The sequence below is a fragment of the Pelodiscus sinensis genome, chromosome 7, assembly GCF_052426305.1.
Source record: "Pelodiscus sinensis isolate ZL-2025 chromosome 7, ASM5242630v1, whole genome shotgun sequence".
Taxonomy (NCBI): Eukaryota; Metazoa; Chordata; order Testudines; family Trionychidae; genus Pelodiscus; species Pelodiscus sinensis.
Window position 1 is genome coordinate 54,190,751 of NC_143058.1, and position 21,486 is coordinate 54,212,236.

General features: G+C 40.1%; 1 pseudogene; it reads left to right on the forward strand.

Annotated features, from left to right (window-relative positions):
* The first annotated feature begins 16,139 nt into the window (after positions 1-16,139).
* LOC149524074 (uncharacterized) overlaps positions 16,140-21,486 on the forward strand; it is a 79,348-nt pseudogene continuing 74,001 nt past the window's right edge.

Below are 21,486 nucleotides of genomic sequence, written 5' to 3' on the forward strand. Positions count from 1 at the left end.
TGCTCTGGCTACAGTGTCAGTGCCTCCCTACGAGCTGAGCCACACGGCACCACACTGAGCCAGGAGCTGCCGGGGGTGTCAAGAGGCAGCGGGGAAGCTGGGCAGCGAGGCACGTGGCAAGGCAGCAGCAGAGCCAGGCAATAAGGCCGGGGTGAGAGAGGTCTGCACTGGGGTTCGGGTAGGGTTACCATATGGCCAGTTTTTCCCGGACAGGTCCTTGTTTCCATATTTTAAATTGTCATCTGGATGGGTTTTTTAAAAGGCAAAAAATGTCCTGGATTTTTTTGCCCTACAAAGGGGGTCAGGGAGGGGGCTGCGTCACGTGCCTTCAATAGAACATGTGAAACCATGTGCCCAGACCATTCACAGCTGCTCTGCGCACAGACCCAAGCACCTGGAGGGAAAAGTGCATGGTTCTGGTGAGACCCAGGGCATTACCCTCCACCCCAGCTCTGCAGGAGGGAATGGGCATTGGGTTAGAGCAGGGAGGCTGGGGGGTACCTGGATCTAGGGGAGGGGAAGAGCATTGGGTTGAAGCGGGGGAGTGGGGGCTGGGCATTAAAACTTCTGGCTTCTTTCCTGTAGGTGGGCAGTGGGTCTGTTAGATTTGGGGGTTGCAGTCTCTGCTCTGTGGACTGTGAGAGCTGGTGCTTAGTGGGATTGGCAGGGAAAAGGAAGGGATTCTAGGAAGCAGGATTCCTGTGTTCCTTTTCTAGCCATGCCACTTCTCCCCTCCGTGCCTTTAACTTCACAGTGATTGAACTTATGTTTCAGTAAATATTATATTGTCAGTTTTTGTTTGACTTGTTAAAATTGTGAAGCCAAAACCAAAAAAGTAGTCAATATAATGGTCTTCTGTTGATATGTGTTTTAGTAGTTAAATTCCTGGACTGTCATTGCTTATTAAAAGTGCTGTCATATGGGTGGAAATTGGGTAACTATTGCATTTTATTAATATCAGCAGAACTGACTTAAATGGGGCTTGTGTCTTGCCTTAATCTTTATATTCGTGCCTGTCAGTGTGAAAGAAGCTCTTTGCATATATTTGCATAAATATGCAACCACACTTAAGTAGTGGACCGAGGCATGTGCTGTGGGTATCATCGTGGCCCCCGGGCTTCCAAAGTTGAGTAGCCCTGCTATAGTCACTTTGGCTTGTTTGGGCTCATAAAATACACTTGCAAAAGGTGCAAAGGAATTAGAAAGTCACCAAAGTATAGTTCTGTGGCAGTACCGAACACCTTCAGCTCCTAGTGAAACCATAACAGTTGGGAGTACTTTGTAGGATCAGCACCTTTCTGTCTAATCAATAACACTGTGGTAGAGATGGTCAAAAAAATTCAGCTAAAACTTTGGTTTTTAAAATTTGAGAATTGGTCAAAACTGAAACCTTTTGGATAAACTATTTGTTTTATTTTGCCTGTTTCACACAGTCTGGGTGCTTCTAGGGCCCATGACTTCGGGGCAGGCTGCCATTCTGTTCAGCAGTGCATTTAGAAATCTGGGGAGGTGGGTTGTTTTGAATTGGAATCAAACAAAATTTTGAAATATCAAAATTCTCCAAAACCAGAATTGTCCATCTGCTCATCTCTGCTTGTCTGTAGGAATTACATCACTCAGAAGATCAAGAACAGAAGAGCGACAATACTGTGGCAGACCATGGTCCATCATGCCCAGTGTCCAGACAGTGGCCCATCCCAGATCTTCAGGTGGAGGGTACAGAACAATTACGGGTAATCCACCCTGTCTTCCATGCCTTATTCTGGTAGTCAGGAGTGCCCTGAGCATGGGATTGCATTCCTGATCATCTTGGCATAGCCATTGATGGACCTGTCATCCATGAATTTTTCTGAACCCAGTTATACTGTGGACCATCACAGAATCCCATGTCAGTGAGTTTCACAGGTTAGCTGAGCATTGTGTGAAAAAATACAAAAGACCAATAAGTGGAAGAGCCTTCACATCTCAAGATTTGCAGTGATAGAAAGCAGTTATTCATGGCATAAAGCTCAGGGTGTTACATAAAGTCTGTAGGTTTCAGTCCAATTCACAAAAATCACCAACTCAAGAGCGATCTTAAAAGACAGCCATTAAGGGTAGTCTCTGAAAATGCCTTGTGGTTAGATAAAGGGATGATGAAATAGGAGAACTTGATGAGCCCACCTCCTGCATGCCAGAAAACTTCCCACTATCTTACAGTGGGTTTTTGAGTAGGGGAACATGTGATGTTTCAGGCCACAGTTATTGCTCCAAATGGAGTAGGGATGCAAGAGCCTGTGGTCAGTGACAACCAGAGAGTGGCTTCCCAGCCATTGTAAATCCAGTGGCGGCATATGCTCTTTCCACATCCTGACAGAAAGCACCAGCATGTAACCTTGCTGTTGGTCTGCATATTCAATCTCAGGATCAGACTTTTACAGACGGTGTGTGTAAACACAGAAAGCTATTGCAGGCATTGGCATAGGAGAATAAACAAGTGCATCAGGGAGGAAAGAGGAAACCATTGAAGTATATAAGAGAATATTTCATGTGCTTATGTTTAGAAAATGAGTGCATTCCCGTGCTGGGCTTTTAGAATAAAATGGTCAGTTTTATTTTGAATAGTTCGGCTAGTACCTGAGATAATCTCTTAAGGCTACTAGTACCATGACTTTTACTTGTGATAACGATTCATGCCAATTTTCCCACTGCCTAACAGTTAAGGTTTATTATGTTTGGGCAAAAAAGCAATTATTGTAATTTATACATACATTCAAAAAGACTATTGGGTCATTGTTTAAAACTGGGTGGCCTCCCTTCAAACAAATTCCCATGAGAAAGGAAAGACATTGATAAGAAACAATGTCGTGTAAGCTGGGGCACAGATCTGATAAACAACTATAAACTTTTGTTGGATCATTGTACTTACATCCACTTTCAGAATGGAACAAGATATCAAGTATTCATAACATGGAAGGGTGGGTATTATATAAACTATACACAGTACCTCCCACCCTTTCTTTTTTCTTTCTTTCTTTTTTGAGCTATCCATTCTGCATGTCAGTCCAATCCTGCTGCCGAGGAATGGATGGTGAAACTTTTGGCGTGAGCAGCATCCGGCCCTTTGTATTTAGACTAGCACAAATGGGAATATAACAGACGGAGCAGCATTTCTCCTCCTTTCAGCTTGAACCTGAGAAGAAGAAATGGCTGTCACTGTGTATCTACAGAATATATGGAAGGTGGTTAAACACTCTCTATTTAAGATTGCTTTTCAAATGAAGGAGATGAGATTTGCCACTCTTTCAGTTATGCCAGCAGAGTAACTCAGGAAAAGGCCATTTTTACACTCCTATCTTTATGCAAGTTGTATGGAAATGGCAATGTTCTACATCCTAAAATTCAGCAATACTAGTCCCAAATCCTATCCCTAATTCTGAAAATCACAGAGTGAATTAGCTTTGGGATCCCTTTATTGTTGTATTGGGATGAATATATACACACTATAAAATTCTGACCTCACAACACACAACTTATTACAGCCAGATGTCCAATTCCTAAATGATGGGAAAGACAAGAACCCCAGGTAGTCTATAAATTATTTGCAATAATTGACAACTGACTTGAGAAGGGGAGTCCCTATCTTTTGTCAAATGCCAGGTTCTCTCTTCTAGAAGTTAAGGGACGAGATCACCGAAACAATAAGAGACCAAAATATTTCATTGCTTGTTTTAACTGTAAGTAAATTATGATGATCTATATATTATTGATATGATTATGATCTTTACACAAAAATTAAATATGCCCTTTAAAGCTGTTGAATGTGGTATATTAGCTAAATCTTCCTTTGCTTGCAGTCTCTCTCTGTTGAAAAGGAGTACTTGACAATTCTGTTTCTGTTTGTTATGTGTCTTCTACAAAGTACAGGGTTATAAGTGTGTGGTTGCATATCATATAATGAACAAGGTCCGCAGTTGGTGTCAGTTGACATAGCGTTATCGAATGCACACAGAGCGGATTCTCCTCTAGTGTACATAATTTTCTATGCAGTCATTTAATTCCTTAGTGCAAGAACAATCCCTGTGTGTGTGTGTGTGTGTGTGTGTGTGTGTGTGTGTGTGTGTGTGAGGCCAGCACAACAAGGCAATACAAGAGGAAAAAGAGCAAGGCAGTATCTCCTTGGCATATTAGTATACAGGTTGGGCCTTACTGGTTCAGCACTGTTGGGACCTGACTGGTCCCGGATGAGGGATTTTGCTGGACCAGGGGAAATCATTTCTAGTCCCTCTGCTGCTGCTCACTTTGCTGCTCTAGCAGGCTCCCTGGCTCCCTCCTCTCAGCTCAGCTGTGGCATGCTCTGGCTCCCACTCTCCCCTCACCCAGCCATAGCCCACCTCATTCCCCTCCACCTCTACAGGACACTGGTCTCCCAGCTCCTGCAGCATGCCAGGACTTTCTGATCCTGAAAAATCCATGGATCTGCCAGACTATAGATGTTGCTGGACTAGACAGTCCTGGTTTATAGAGGTGCAACCTGTAGTTCTTTCTACCTGTAAAGTATTATCCTGTTGGTAGTTAGGGCATGTTATGTGAACAGTACTACAAGGACATAAAACAATTTACCACATTTCACATTTTTAAGTAACCTGTTGATACGTGTTGAGACAAGCACCTACCAGGTGATCTACAGCCCTGCCTCAGTGCAGGTGACTGGATTTGATGATGGACAGCGGTCCCTTCCAATTCTACATTTCTACGATTCTCTGATTTTATTAGCCATGCATCTGAAGGTTCAGAAATTTAGATTTTTGCCATCATCTGCAAAATGTGATCTTTGCTGCACATAGCACTGAGCTTGATAGTGACTTAATAGTGCATAGGATGCATCTTGGTCTCTTGAGGCTCAGGAGCTGCAAGTGGCTCTACAAGGCTCTCCTGCAGCTCTTTGCACCAGATGATATTGAAACACTGTGTGGTTTAATTATAACAATCAGGATGCTTTTACTATGTTACTAACCAATTGTAGAATCCTTGTTCAATCATTTTGTAGTGAGGATTATAGCTATTTAAATAGTATACATAGTGAATGAAAACATGAATTCACACTGCTATGGCTCATTTGGATTATATTAATCACTAATTTGGCTCCCGAACCACCGAGCTCTGAGTATCGCTGCTATAGATTTTGGACACCAATGTGTAGAGCGTATGTGGCACTGTGTGCAGCATTGTGCATTACTTAGCACATTGGGACCCTAATCCTGAGGCCTCAGGGTGTGACTGTTATAGAAACATTTATTTTTCCATTTTTTTTCCATTCGTGTTGTGATTTCCAAAGTTACTGACAGAGATTTTTGTAATTCAATAGATAGCAGATTTCTGCTTTCTTTGGTATCTTATTGCATTCATCTCACCCGGGAGCTAGCTCCGTGATTAGAAAAGTACATTACTTTTATTTGAGACATTCTTTATGGTGCAGTGTCTGTATCTCAGGAAAATTTTCAGTTGGAATGCTTTCATGTCTTGTCAGTTGTAAAAAGTGTTATACTTTTAGAAAGTGACTATTAAAATGGCATTCTAGTTTTTCTTATTTGCTGTCTCTCCGTGACTCACATGGCAAATTTGAAAGTTGGTATGTAAAATAATGTTTTATTTTTAAGTACAAGTGCTGCAAAGTTATCCTGAGATCAAACCAGGGACTGTATCTCATACCATCCTTAATAATATTAATGTTTCTGTAGTTGAAATGTCATGCTCCTGTTTGTGAAGCGTAAGCCAATAAAGAGTGCTTCACACTTTCCCATTGCTGTATTAATTCTTCAATGTGAATGACAATACAAGTAGTAAAATGCATATTCTGACTATGAAATCCTCAGCAAAGACCATGAGAACACAAAAGGAACAAATCTGGTGAGTAAGAAGTTTTGTTTGTTATGAAGTCTCTTTTCCGGTCACACCTTAGAGACCGATGGTCCAGCTCCCCAGATGGTGTAAAGCAGTGGAGCATACTAGCTCATTGCTGAACTCCACAATACATACAATGCCTCCGGGAACAATCAGCAAGGGGGGGTTCCACATGTGGAACTGCATTTAGGTGGAAGTTAGCCTGCAATATCTTCCTTACTGGCAATAATGAATGAGCCAGAAAGCACCACAGCTTTGGTGTCAGACTCTGGATGTATTTGCAGGACAGGGATAAAGCTCATATTATTTTCACTAACTCCCTCCCCAGCATTTTGGATTTGTAAATCATTGATGTACAATGAACGTGAAATCCAGTGTTTCCTGCCAAGACACTTGTCAGGGTAGAATCAGGTCCAAAAAGGAGTTTTTGAACAATTGAATGTGGTCTGTTTAAGGAGCACAACAAAAGAGATTATAGTTCTGATACAACCAAATATTATTATAATTCTTTGATTAAATTCAAGTCATGCTACTATCTCTTTCTGGCTCTTTTGCCTCATATAAGCTATGGCAGATTTTAAAAGAGTACAAAACAGATTGCAGCTGTGCATTTATTCTGTGTAGTTAATACTATTTCCCTGACACTGTGCTCTCTTGTATTTTTCATTTGGTTCCGTATGCTTATTATAGTCTCCTCCTTAGTTTGAAGATAGGAAGTCCTGGCTTTAAAACCAATGGAAGGGAAGATGCTGACTTGTGTGTTAATTGGTGCAGCAAATGTTATATTATATGTTATGTGTATTGAGGATAAAGATTGCTTAATGGTTTCATGTGCACCAAAAGTTAATTCTAATATAAAATTTGGATCTTAAAATCAGTTCCTGCATAAAAGTACAGGCTGATATTTTCAAGAGAATACAAAGGATTTAAAGTTACATTTTTTAATTTTAATCTCAGTGAAAAATGAGTTACTAAATCCCTTGCATTCCCTTGAAAACCTTGGCCAGGATTTCTAAGGCATCAATCAATGATCTGTTGGTGTTTTTTTTCTCAGATTACCATCCATGCAGCCTTAAAAAATAAAAAATATCTCTACAAAAAGAAAGGAAAGAGAAAGTCACGTGTGATGATTTATTCTTTTTTCAGTTTACAGATGAAAAAGCAAATTTTCAGGTGTTACCATGTATGTCATAGTAAAAGTGGCAGATACAATAGAGCACTAATCATTGTCTCATTTAACTTTAATTTTATATTCCTGCACAATATTTTTTATTCTGAACAACAGCATAGCAGTACTGAGTAAAACCAGTGGTCTGTCAAGCCAAGTATTCTGTCTTCTGACATTGGACAATGCCAGATCCTTCATAGAGAATGAATAGAACAGGGCAATTATTGAATTATTCATTCCCTTCCCCAAATCCCAGTGTCTGGTTGTCAGAGAGTTAGAGACACCCAGTGCATGGGGTTGCATCTTTGACTATTTGGCTAATAACTATTGAAGGACCTGTCCTCCACAAACTATTCTAATTCATTTTTTAATCTAGCTGTACTTTTGGCCTTCACAATATTCCCTAGCAATAAGTTATACAGGGTCACTGTGCCTTGTGTGAAGAAATATTTCCTTTTAGGTGTTTTACAACCTGCTTCCTATTAATTTCTCTGCACTATTCTTGATTGTATAGGCCGGTATTACATGCCATTTTAATCATCTCTTTTCCAAGATGAGCAGTGCCATTAACACCACTAATTTATCCCAAATCAACCACTGGCTTGCATTCTCTTGCTTCCATCTTTCTCAAATATAATATTTATTTGTATGTCCAGAATTCTGAGATTTCCATGAAGAGTTTATAGAAATAAAAATTAAGGAAGTTATTTTTCAGGCCTCTTAAAAATGTATGAAATGCACATTAATTCTCAATGTCCTACTGCATAGCAATTTAAATTGTTTGCCTTTCATTGTAAAGTGTTTCCCTTTTGGATATTGCCTGCTATGTTAAAAGCTTTTAAATTCCCAGTTGATACACAAATAGTTTATAATTTTTATTAATGTTCTCTGAGTGCTTTGTGCTTTATCCTATTGGCCAGTTTTTATTGTGTTACTACATTACTGCTGCAATTTTTCTTGTGCTTTTCCTATTGCTTTCTCATTACTTTTCTTATCTTTCCCCACATTTGTTTCCTTGTGTAGTTCACCCTCCTGATGCCTTGACAGGTTAAGTTCATTCCCCTTTTTTTTCTTTCACATAAAAGTTTTGTTTTGTCTGTGATTTATCTCCTTTCTTGTGCCAGCTGAATTCCTGCAATTTCATTGAAGCAATGTTTTCATAGCAGTGGTGATAATTCCATGTATTTATTCTACATTTTTATCTGGGATATTCATAGTTTAAAATGGTGAGATTTTCTATTCTTTCCACTGTTTTTTTTGTACATTATTTACTTTAGATTTGGATTCAGATTCTTAATAAGTTTAGCTATGCTTGATTCTGCACATATGACCATCTTGAATACACTGAATTAGTTCACTATTCAGTTTACCCACCAACAACTCAGTTTTCATGGAGCAATCAGATACAGGCCACCCAAGCCACACACTAAGTTTCTATTTAACCTTTTGCCATTGCATTAAGGTGCCTATAACTGGAGCAGGAAATAATTGCTTAGGTCAGGACTTTACCTGACTGAAACAAACAATCAAAAACTACCTAAAACAAAACAAACCCAAATAAACAGAAATACCCTTTTAAATTCCCTTTTTTGATCCTATAAATTACAGCTCACATTCTAATTTTTTCAGACGATGGGAATATATTCCTATTTAAGTATAGCTGCAGAAACCTGTTGACAAGGTCTTATCATTTCAATATTCCTAACAGAATAACTGTTTTCAGTAATTGATAGAGCTGGGTGAATAATTGATCTTTCAGTTTACTGCCAATTTCAAACTTTTCTTTTTGTTAAATATGAACTCTCAGGAATATTTTGTTATACTTTAAATATAGCCATTTTCCCACTTCAACTCAGAATCGCTCCTTGTAAATTCAAATCTCTCTAGGTGTTAACTGTTAAAATCCAGGCTGTCATAAAAGAGAATTCAAAATGTTAATGAGAGGCTAATGAAGCCTCCTATGTTTTCCTAATTTGCATGACAGGCAAGTACATCTAATTACAAAGCAGAACGGTGTCTGGTAACCTTGAATTCAACATGTTTGGGAATCCTTACGAGTGCTAATTATATGATATAAGGTATTCAAATTAACTGGAGTTGGACTTCATTCCCATGTTAATGTCATTTTAATGTTAAAAGCTTTGTGTGCAAATCAGGATTTGTTAGGCTGAAAAAACATAACCAACTGAAACAAATTTACTAAGGAAAGGTGTAGTAAATACAAAAGTAGTGCAAAACAGAAAATTACAATCAGTGACATTTAAAACTGAATGGACAGGTGTTGCCAGATATTGGACTGTATAGCCAGACCACACAAAATTGATTAATATTACCTAGCTACGATAAATAGTAAGTGCTTAGATTGCAGTTTTCACGAATAGATGTCTAATGGAAAATTGCAATACTTATCTTGATATCATAGTTTGCTTGTGGAGTTTTTATTGATGTCAGGGTAATTTCTATGCATGGAGATAGCATAGTTTATGAAATAAATGTTCAACACCAGAGCAGAATCAAGAATGGAATCTTTCCCTGTAATACTGCAGTATTTGGGAACCAGAGTTCCCATGGAAGGAGCAATTAGTACTACAGAGCTATGATTTCTAGTACTTAAATAGTTTGTTATTGTTTTGCTAAATCGAACTTACGATCCCCTATCAACTAAATCTAGGCTCTCCATAGTCTCATATATACATTAGACAATGTCTTAACGATTCTGGCACTAAGGCTTCTGCATTCTCAGCCTGGCAGTATGAATTGTTATTACAGTAAAACTCCAATAGTCTGGCATCCAATAGTCCGGCACTTCTGATAGTCCGGCATCAAAATGGCAAGAGCCTAGTGAGTGAGCTTCGGCAAAAAATGAGTCACAAGGTAACAGTGGCAGCAGCTGAATTGAGCAAAAAGGGTAAAAAAGGATTAAAAAAACTAAAACATTACAGTATACTGTATACAGTATGTACAATAAAAAGGGTTAAGAACACTTTATATACAGTATATAATGTATACAGTATATATATAAAACCATCTTATAGTACCTTCTGATAGTCCGGCATATCTGATAATCCGGCACCACCTAGATACCATAGGTTCCGGATTAACAAAAGTCTACTGTACTTTGTTGTTCTTTGGGCTAGTCTCAATTGTCCTGAATTCTCTTAGTATTTATTTTACTTTAGTAAGTACAACTCAGAACCAACTAAATCACATTATGCATGACTACAGTTTATAGAATTAGTCGTTTTTAAAAAAGCTTTGACTTTTTAAAAAGTTCAGCAGATCCAATCAACTACAGATGCAGCTAATAGAATTTAAAGTCAAATGGCAATTATTTCTTTGGCTAGGATTTCACATTAAATGTCTGTTGCCCTGATATTTTGGGGGAAAACAGGAGTCTAATTTGCACCTGCACTTGATTGAACATGCCGAATTGATGTGCACTGAATTAGAGGTTAGGTTGAAGTGAGCTTTGATAATTTGACTCCTATGGCCTGATACTGCATGCTGATCAGTGTGACTTGACCTTCTGCCCATATGGAGCAGATACAGGCCACCCAAGCCACATATTAAATTTCTATTTAACCTTTTGCTATTGCATTAAGGTCCCAAAACTGAAGCAGGAAATAATTGCTTAGCCCTAATGAAGTCAGTGGGGCTCCATATGGCACAAGAATCTGCTTGCATGAATTAAACTGTGGGAGCAAGGTCCAAATTTAGAACATAGGTCAGTATTTTCCATATGGATGACCTTAGAGCTCTAATTTTCAGGTTTGAAAATTGTGTCCATTACGTTTAAAAAATGATTGCAGACTTAATTATTGGATAAAAAGTTGATCTCAGAGAAAAACTTGGAAATGGGAATCCTTTTTTGTAAATTACTAGCAATTTTTTAAATACAGTACAGAAAGATAGAACCCATTTATTTTCTTCCCCATAGAATATTTTAATATGCTTCTGAGCAAAACCACAATTGCTTTCACTTCCAAGGGCATTCTATTATTTTCATTACATTCTACAATACTATTTTCTGTACATTACATATGTTAAACTGAAATAAGTAAAATATGCAAAAGGAGATAGAATTAGCCTTTTCAGACTTTTATACCTCTATAATGAGAAAAGAGACAAGTACAATGGCTTAAAAAGAATGAAGCAAGAACACAGCATGATGTAGAAATTAAATGCTGTTTTATAGCAAATCAAGACATTATTGTAAGCATGGGCAGATATAAAAGCCCTTCTCCTCAGACAGCTACTTGCAGGAAGGTTGAGATGATGTGTGATTTAGTGAACCATCAAACATGTGCTCTGACCTTGAACTATTCAAATTATGGTAAAAATTGTCATGGGAATCTATTTAGGTCTGTTCAGGGACAGAGATACTTAAAATTAATTTTACATATTAAACACATTAATTCTTTTTATTGATATAGGTCCCTGTGGCAGAGCCTCATTAATGAATGCCATTTTTGCAATGAAGTTTTTGCAATAGTTAAGCAGAGTGTAAGACTGAACATACTGAGCCTGTTCTTAGCTCAGAGATCTTCTTGTTTGAAAATCCTGAAGGACATGGTGACCAGAAACAATTAATTAAATTAACTAACTACAGATAGGACTTTCTTTGTTTAACAACTTGATTAGTTTTAAGTGAGATACATTTTGATATTTTTTTCTTGTGTCAATTTACTCAACCAGTTAAGATTTCACTCTCACATATTTCACACCTTTGTCATGCACTGTATCCGTTTTCAGCTCACGTTTTAGCACACAACGCAGCTTTTAGCAACATAGTCATATGGATATGGTTCTGTCGCTAAAAGTCGGTCAGTATAAATGCTGCTTGTTGGCACCTTTTGCTGACAAAAATAATTCTACCCTATAGAAGTAGTGTTTACTTCATTGGCAGGCAAGTACCATTTAGTAGTGGCACAACTTTTGTTATTTGGGGGAGCTTTTTTTAAAGTACCTGTGAAAGGCAAAAGCTTTGTCTCCCAGGGTACGTCTAGACTGCAGGCTTCTTTCAAAAGAAACTTTTCTAGAAGAGATCTTTAGAAAAAACTTCTTCTGAAAGAGAGCGTCCACAGTGCCAAAGTGCATTGAAAAAAGGATCGGGTTTTTCGAAAGATAGCGTCGACACTGAACGGATGCTATCTCGCATTTAAGCTGTGATTACTATTGGTGGAGTGGCCATGAGAGCACCTGTGCTTTTTCCTCTTTTCCCTTCTTTCAAAAGAACTCCCTCTTCCCCATCCACACACATTTTTTTCCAAAAGAGCTCTTTTCAGAAAAGCTCTTTTAAAAGAGCTCTTTAGAATGAGAATTACCAATGTTGGAAAAAACCCTGAGTTCTTTCAATTTTCTTTCAAAAGAATGCAATAGCAGTGTGGACTTAAGTGAAGTTTTTTCAGAAAAATGGCTGTTTTTCTGAAAAATCTCTGCAGTCTAGATGCACCCTCAGTTACCAGTGTAGACAAAGCCTGAGTGTTATTGGGAATGGGCAGAGCCTTGCCACAGCAGAACTGGCATTGGGTTATCCTCATGTCCAGTGGGTATAGGCCAACAGTAAATTACTAACTCATCTTATGCCACCTTCTGAAGTCCAGTACCTCCAGGTACTATTTCTGCATGAGTGCTGCTAGTCACTTCTTGTTCAGGGCTGCAGTGTGTAAAAGGATAGCTCGACTCTTAGATAACATATTTTTAATGAACAGCAAAATCTGCCATGGGTGGTGCTGGTGATTCAATAAGGCACACTCTTTCTTCCTGAGTCTGAACTGAACTGGGGCCAATCAGAGTGCAAGGGGGAACATTATGTTGTTGTACATGCCAGCTTTTGGATGAAATAAAACTAAAGTTCCTGACTAATTTAAAAAAAAGTCCATGAAATTGTTGTAAGAATACAGGTGTTTATCTGGGTATTCTTATCAAGTTGCTGCACAGGTAATTTCAGGTGCTTACCTACATTTTCCTTACTATATCAGTTTAATATCATATTTACCACCATATTGCATGGTATTGCTGGATTTCATCCCAGAAGTATGTGCCAATCAGGGGTGAATTAAATAAATCTAGGATTTGGGATGATGGATAGCATATGAATTATTCCTGTCTCCAAACTCCTCTTTAATTCCTATTTGTGTAAAACTGCATTATCCATTTTTAAAAAAGAGTTCAATGTCCTTAAACTGCTCTTTGCCAACAGTTCCCAGGGAACTGAGTGCAGTGGGCACCATTAGAAATTGACGTTTATGGTACTACCATGTTTACGTTTACATTTCAATTTTTAATGGCATCTCTTGTGTGTTTTCTAAAAACTCCTAACACAGTTCATCTTGGGCTCACCGGAGGGTATTTGTGATGCACTGCTGAGCAAATGGGCTCTTATTCTGCACATGTCTGGTTTGCATTCGCTGCATGCCTACATTTGATACCAGGTTCTTCATACTTAAATCAGATAAAGATTAATTCAATAGCTCATCATCCTGGGGATTAGCATAAATTTCTTCTTTTTTACATCTCCATCACAAGTCTTTTCAGAGCAGTTGGACTTTGTACCATCTGCCTCTCTATACAAAACATATATTTGAAAATAAGTGGGTTTTTACTGCATTGATCCTTTTGTGAAAAACTCACTTTCTACATGGTCAGTCTTGCTTCCTTCTTGCCAAAATAAGAGTAATTTTTTATGTCTTTCCTGAGTTTTCAGTTTAAATAGCAATATTTTATTTTAAAAAATCTATACTGAAATTTGAAATTGACAACCTCTTAATACTTACTATAATCAATTACAATAATTTACATAAATTTATTTTTGCAGCCAAGTGTAAAAGAAATTCACTGGTGGAATTCACTGGTGAAGCACTAAAACTAAACCAGCTTTTAACAGCAGTAGGTTTTTCTTCAGCTGAAGTGAGAATATTTCCTTCATTTCAGTTTGTTCAATGGGTGAAGTTCAATGAGTGGCTATTAATTCAAAGTTAATAAACCATTTGTGAGTTGAGAAAACAGAAAAGTTTGGTCTCCTTTTCTAATCTCTGAATAAAAATGAGGTGTGAGGGGATGCAATTTACTTGTTTGAAAATCCTGAAAGACATGGTGACCATAAACAATCAGTTAAATTAGGTAACTATAGATAACATTTCTTTTGTTTAATAATTTGATTAGTTTTAAAGAAGACACATGTTTTCATGTTTTTTCTTATGTATTAAGGGAAGGGGGGACTTGAACCACAGTCTCCCACATCCCCGGTGAATGCTGACCATTGGGCTAAAAGTTATGAGGGTTTCCCCTCCCCCAACTCTTTTATGTGAATTTGCATATGGGGCATGCTTTGGCATGTGAACTCTGAGCTTGCTTACTGGACCAGACCCTGCAGATGAGTTAGGCAAGAGAATACTCATTTTCTACCAATCTGTGTGTTTCGCTGGGACTTAGTCCACCAAAAATGTAGAGTGAGGCAGTAGCGTGCATGGCTAGAGTCAGAAACTGGAAGACAGGCACCTAGGGACCACTTGCTGCAAAAACGTAGAAGCTGAGTGACTTTAGAAATCTATAGGGTCTGGCAGCAAATAAAAGGTTTCTTTGAATCCCAGTGGGACCTGATTCTGGGATTTAGATGTCTAAAATGGCAATTAGGCACCTAAGTCATTTTGTGAATGTAGCCACAAAAGTGAGCCTGAAGAAAATGAGAGCAGAGATAGGCCTGCCAGTGCTGACTGCCTCTGAAAATCCCACCTAGATATCTGTCTGAGGTGCATGATGAGAAACTATAATGAGAAACTAAGAACCTTGGTCTACTTGTGCTAGTCAAGAGAAAGTGAAGAGATGCCTTGATAACAGTCTTTGAATACACAGGGAAGAAATTTCTGATAGTAAACAGTTTAATCCGGCAAGTAAAAGGCATAACAAAATATCCCTTGGTAGCCTTAAAATCTGACTATCTGTCATAGCTTTTCAAAATTCATTTATTAGTCATTCATCTGTTAGAGCTCTCTCTATATTTATATCTATGTTTATCAGTGGCATGATTCTCAGGAGCTCTGAATACATGCAGCATCCATTGATTTCAGTGGGGATTCTGGATGCTCAGCATCTCTGAAAGTTAGGGGTTGCATATTTGTGGAGAGAGGGGCATTTAAAATAATTGTATCTGGCTCCTGGCTCTGTATGTCAAGATCTATATGAAAGCAACATTTATGGCCAAGATAATGAAGTCATACAGTATGCTGTAAGGCCAGTGTGTTTTGCCATATGGGATTTTTTTTAATAGAAATGTAATTTAATTCAGTTGGTAGAGATGTGCTATTCTAATTAATTGCTGCAGGTAATTAACAGTTGGCTCATAATGAGAATGCATGAGTCAAGCATTTCCATTTCAATGAGCTTTCCCTTGGGATCTCTGGAATCTGGACTGGGACCTACATCACCTTTTTACATGGTGCATCATACAAACAGTTGAGTCTTCATGTTGGCAAGTTACGCTAATTTGACTGGTGTGGAAAGAATCAGCATTATGGCAATGAGGAGTCTGTATGGAGTTTGGTGTTAGTTGAGGTCACTGCCTGTACTCCCAACCCATACTGATTTGCTTCCTTATAATATCAACCCTGTGCACATGTAATAGGATCAGTGACATTACAGATTCCCTAGGAATATTAACCATGGAATCACATGCTCATTGCCTTGTGGATATTTGGCTGGAGCAAACTCTCTCCTACTCCCCTGAATCATCAGGTTTACCTAATCTGGGATATACCAGTTTTTCAAGTCTATGTACTGACAGAAAAAGAATGATTTTAGTCTTGCTATAACTCTCAGGCATATCAGAATGCAGTCTATATTACCCCACTCAAAGGGAAGGTTAAAGATCTATGTTTCTTTTAAAAAACAAGAGTAGTTTAGAGGGGTGAGGCAAAACTGTGAAAGATTTCATAGGGAATGATAAAGTTTGAATTCTGATGTGGTAGGAAGAGATTCAGCATAGGGATTCTGATAGGTGGCATTTGATGTGGGAATTCACAGAGAGGAAGATGGTCTGGGCAGCTATATTTTCAATGATTTGGAGAAGAGCGCTGTGTGTGTAACAGTGATGCTGGCTTTGGTGAAGTCCAAGAGGATCATTAAAAGTTCATATCCAAATGCTCTGGAGGAAGAAGCAGCAAAACTCAAACAAAGCCAAGACATGCAGGGTAAGAGAAAGTAGACATCAAGGGAATGACCAGAATCAGTGCCAGGAAATGATGGTATTGTCTGTTGGGGCAGAGAAAGCAAGAGAGGAAACCTTATGAGGAGGAAAATTAAGGAGATAGGGCCTTTGAGCACGTTAGGTTGCTAACGAGAAATCCAGTAGACAGTAGAGAGACTGGCTAAAATACCCTAATCAGTCTGGCAAAGAAAGGGTGTAGAATGAGAAGGAGGGTAAGTACTAAGGCTGACTTCCACCTGTGGTTGAGCATGCCATGGTAAACACAACTATTGCAAGAGACAAGGCACAGGTAAACACACATTAGATACCTTGTTGTAAAAACATGCCCTTTTGGTAGTGAAGACATAACTTCTAAGAGATGTGAAAGGAATGGCTAGAGAGGTGGGAGCAGAACCAGTAGAGGACAGTGACTGAATGCCAAGGCTACATCTACATTATGCGGTTTTTCCATACGAAAGGTATCCCAGAGAAAAACTGCTGTGTCCAGGGAAAGCATCTGCTTTTCCGAAAAAATTTTCAGAAGAGTAGATGCACTCTTTTGGAAGCCCTGTAAATCTCGTTTCACGAGGAAGAAGGGTTCTTCTGAAAGAAGAGGTTTTTCCAAAGTTTGGCCCAGTGTAAACAGGCCAAATTTCAGAAAAGCCTCTTCTGAAAAAAAGAATTGGAAAAAGGTATGCAAATTGCACTTCGCAATTTGCATACCTTTTTCTGGAAAAGAAGTGTAGTGTAGACATAGCTCAAGAGAGGAGAACATTTCAAGAATGTGATGAATAGTGTTAAAAGAGCAGAGAGAGTGAGAAGGAACTACAAACCTTTATACTTGTCTGGTGTAATTCAGTGGGAATGGAGATGGCAAAACAGGTGCTGAGAGATTCAGAATGGAGCTAGAGGAGAGGAACTTGATGAAATGTTTGCAGTTGGGCATTCAGTACATTTACAATGAAAGGGACAAGGAAATGGGCTTGGAGAAATACATGGGATCAGGGGTGGTTTTATTAAGATGGAGAAGATCAGAATATGTTTTTATTGTGAATAGAAAGCACTGGGAGGAGAATCAGAGAGTAAGGGGCAGGGTGAAGAAGGGGGTCAGAGCTGGGGCAAGGAAGGTCAGGAGCAGGATGGGATAACTAGGCACATGGGAAGGTTAGTGGGTAAGAAAAGGTGAAGAACCTTGTCAACTAATAGGAAGGAGGAATAGTTGCTGGGAAGAGTAAGTGGTAGGAGGGGGAAGTGGAGGCGGAAAGTCCGATCAGATCATGTCAGTCTTCTGTCAGTACATATTTGTGCTTTATGGTGACTGTAGCTGGACTGTGGAAGAAAATAATGTTACATTATTCATATCTGAGATGAAGTAAGCTTTGATTTTCTTTCACATTCCTGCATGGATAAAAGAGCTATGAACCTAGTGTTTCAGTAAGGTAGCGTTATGGCAGAAAGGGTCATATTTAACATACAAACTAGTATAACCAAGGCATTTCCAAGGATGTTGTGATTATTGTTCTATATTATGGTAGAATGAGAACTTGTTCTACATAAGAACATAAGAAATGGCCATACTGGGTCAGACCAAAGGTCCATCCAGCCCAGTATCCTGTCTGCTCACAGTGGCCAATGCCAGGTGTCCTAGAGGAAGTGAATTGAACAAGTAATGATCAAGCGATCTCTCTCCTGCCATCCATCTCCACCCTCTGACAAACAGAGGCTAGGGACACCATTCCCTACCCATTCTGGCTAATAGCCATTAATGGACTTAACGTCCATGAATTTATCTAGTTCTCTTTTAAACCCTGTTCTAGTTCTAGCCTTCACAACCTCCTCAAGCAAGCATTCCACAGATTGACTATGCGCTGTGTGAAGAAGAACGTCCTATTATTTGTTTTAAACCTGCTGCCCATTAGTTTAATTTCGTGGCCCCTAGTTCTTATATTATAGGAATAAGTAAATAACTTTTCCTTATTCACCCTCTCCACACCACTCATGATTTTATAGACCTCTATCATATCCCCTCTCAATCTCCTCTTTTCCAAGCTGAAAAGTCCCAGTCTCTTTAATCTCTCCTCATATGGGACCCGTTCCAAACCCCTAATCATTTTAGTTGCCCTTCTCTGAACCTTTTCTAATGCCAGTATATCTTTTTTGAGATGAGGATACCACATCTGTATGCAGTATTCAAGATGTGGGCGTATCATGGATTTATATAAGGGCAATAAGATATTCTCTGTCTTATTCTCTATCCCTTTTTAATGATTCCTAACATCCTGCTTCCTTTTTTGACTGCCGCTGCACACTGCCTGGACGTCTTCAGAGAACTATCCACGATGACTCCAAGAGCTCTTTCCTGATTTGTTGTAGCTAAATTAGCCTCCATTATATTATATATATAGTTGGGGTTATTTTTTCCAATGTACATTACTTTACATTTATCCACATTAAATTTAATTTGCCATTTTGTTGCCCAGTCACTTAGTTTGGTGAGATTTTTTTTGAAGTTCTTCACAGTCTGCTTTGGTCTTAACTACCTTGAGGAGTTTAGTGTCGTCTGTAAACTTTGCCACCTCACTGTTTACCCCTTTCTCCTGATCATTTAGTCCATGAAAGGATCTTCCCTCTTATGCCATGACAACTTAATTTACATAAGAGCCTTTGGTGAGGGACCTTGTCAAAGGCTTTCTGGAAATTTAAGTACATTATATCTACTGGATCCCACTTGTCCACATGTTTGTTGACCCCTTCAAAGAACTCTAAGGGTACGTCTACACTACAGCGCTAGTTCGAACTAACTTAGTTCGAATTAGTTAATTCGAACTAAGCTAATTCGAACTAACGCGTCTAGAACTAAAAACTAGTTCGAATTAGCGTTTTGCTAATTTGAACTAGCAAGTCCACATTGAGTGGACTCTGAACAGGGCTTAAGGATGGCTGGAAGCAGTGCCGGCAGGGCATCAGAGGAGGACTTAGAGCGTGGAGATGCTGTCTCAGGCTAGCCGAGGGCTGCGCTTAAAGGGTCCCAACCCCCACCCCGGACAGACAGTTCTAAGGGGTGCCCCGCTTGCAAAGAAGTTCCGGCTTGGAGTGCCAGGAGTACCCACACTGGGCACATCACACCACTCGGCCATCAGCCCGGCTGCACTTGCCGCAGGCTGCGATCTGGGGAGAGGGGGTAATTGGGGGGCTGCAGGAGAGCTTCCACCCCCAGAAGCCCGCAGAGCCAGCCCAGTCCTCCCCATCGGGGGCTCGTACCCCATTCCTCCCTCACCTCCTTCCACTTACCCTTCCCTAGCCCCCCTTCTTATTGATGTACAAAATAAAGATAACGTTTCTTCCAACATTGACTCTGTCTTTATTGAAAAAAACTGGGGGAGACTGGGAAAAGGAGGTGGGAGAGGGGAAGAGAAAGGCTGGGAGAAGGGAGGGCAACTAACATGATCAGGGGTTGGGAACAGGTCCCAGATGAAGAAAGGCTACAGAGACTAGGACTGTTCAGCTTAGAAAAGAGGAGACGGAGGGGGGACAGGATAGAGGTCTCTAAAAGCAGGGGTTGGGTGGAGAGGGTGCATTCATAAAAGTTCTTCCTGAGTTCCCCTAAAGAAGGACTAGAGGACACCAAAGGAAAGGAATGGGTATCAGGCTTGAAACTAGTAAGAGAAAGTTGTTGTTGACAAAGCAAATAGTTAACCTGCGGAACTCCTTGCTGCAGGAGTCTGTGAAGGCTACAACTAGAACAGAGTTGAAAGGGAAGTGAGATCAAGTCATGGAGGTTGGGTCCATGGAGTAGTCTTAGCCAGGGGGTAGGAGTGGTGTCCCTGCCCAAAGTTTGTGGAAGGCTGGAGAGGGATGGCACAAGACAAATGGCTTGGTCACTGTCTTCGGTCCATCCCCTCCAGGGTCCCTAGGGTTGGCCGCTGTCGGCAGACAGGCTACTGGGCTAGATGGACCTTTGGTCTGACCCAGGACGGCCATTGTAAGCTCAGGGCTCAGGGTCGGGGGTCTCAGTGGACCCCCTTGATTTTCACACCTGCTCCTGGGTGGCCAGGCTCGCAGCTCTCCTGCCCTAGCCGGCCACTTTCCTGTGCCTAGTGCGGAGATCATGGACGAGGTCCACGATGTCCGCACTAGCCCAGGAAGGTGCCCACCTCTTGCAGTCCAGGGCAAGCTCCCAGGAGCCGCCAGCCTGGTCCTGGCAAGAGGGGGTGGGCTGGGGGGCATCGGGTGGGTGGCTCTGTGCCGTGCCAGGTGCAGGGTCTGCTAGCTGGGTGCTGGCAGGCTTGCACCTGGCACGGGCACCGTAGCCAGCCCGTGCCCCTTTAAGGGGTCCGGGGCCGGGAGGGGGGCATAGAGTTTCCCTGGTGTTGGCCAGAGTGGCCACCAGGGAAGCCTGGGGAGGGCTAGCCTCCCACTAGTTCGAACTAAAGGGCTACACAGCCCTTAGTTCGAACTAGCTAGTTCGAACTAGGAGTTAGTCCTCATAAAATGAGGTTTACCTAGTTCGAACTAAGCGCTCCGCTAGGTCGATTCAAATTCGAACTAGCGGAGCGCTAGTGTAGCACCTATTAAAGTTAGTTCGAACTAACGTCCGTTAGTTCGAACTAACTTTGTAGTGTAGACATACCCTAATAGATTAATAAGACATGATTTCCCTTTTCAGAAACGCTGTTGACTTTTGACCAACAAATTATGTTCTTCTATATGTCTGACAATTTTATTCTTTACTATTGTTTCAACTAATTTGCCCAGTATTGACGTTATACTAACAGTCTGTAATTGCCAGGATCACCTCTAGAGCCCTTTTTAAATATTGGAGTTATAGTAGTAGCTGGAGGCCTCAGGGTAGGTTGAGCTCCAGGCCCATTCTATTTGCCTCTCTGATGAAGCTGTCAAAAAAAGTAGCAAACTGTGATGGCAGATTTTGTGATATGGATGTTTAACTATCAGGAACTTGATTGAAATAATCATTTAATGTTACACATGTCAAATCACTGTCCGATAATGGCTTTTTAATTACTAGTGATATGTGACAGACTGAAGATGAAAACCTAAGTATCTCACTAGCAATCTTTTTCAGCTTCTATATCTCCAATCATGAATGTTTGATTACAAATTGTACTGTCCCGTGGATGAAATACTTGCAGAAATTCTGTGGACTGCATTATGCTGGAGGTTTGACAAGATGATCATAGTGGTCCCTTCTGGCCTGAAAAATCTATGAATTTGTGAAAAATACAGAAAGATT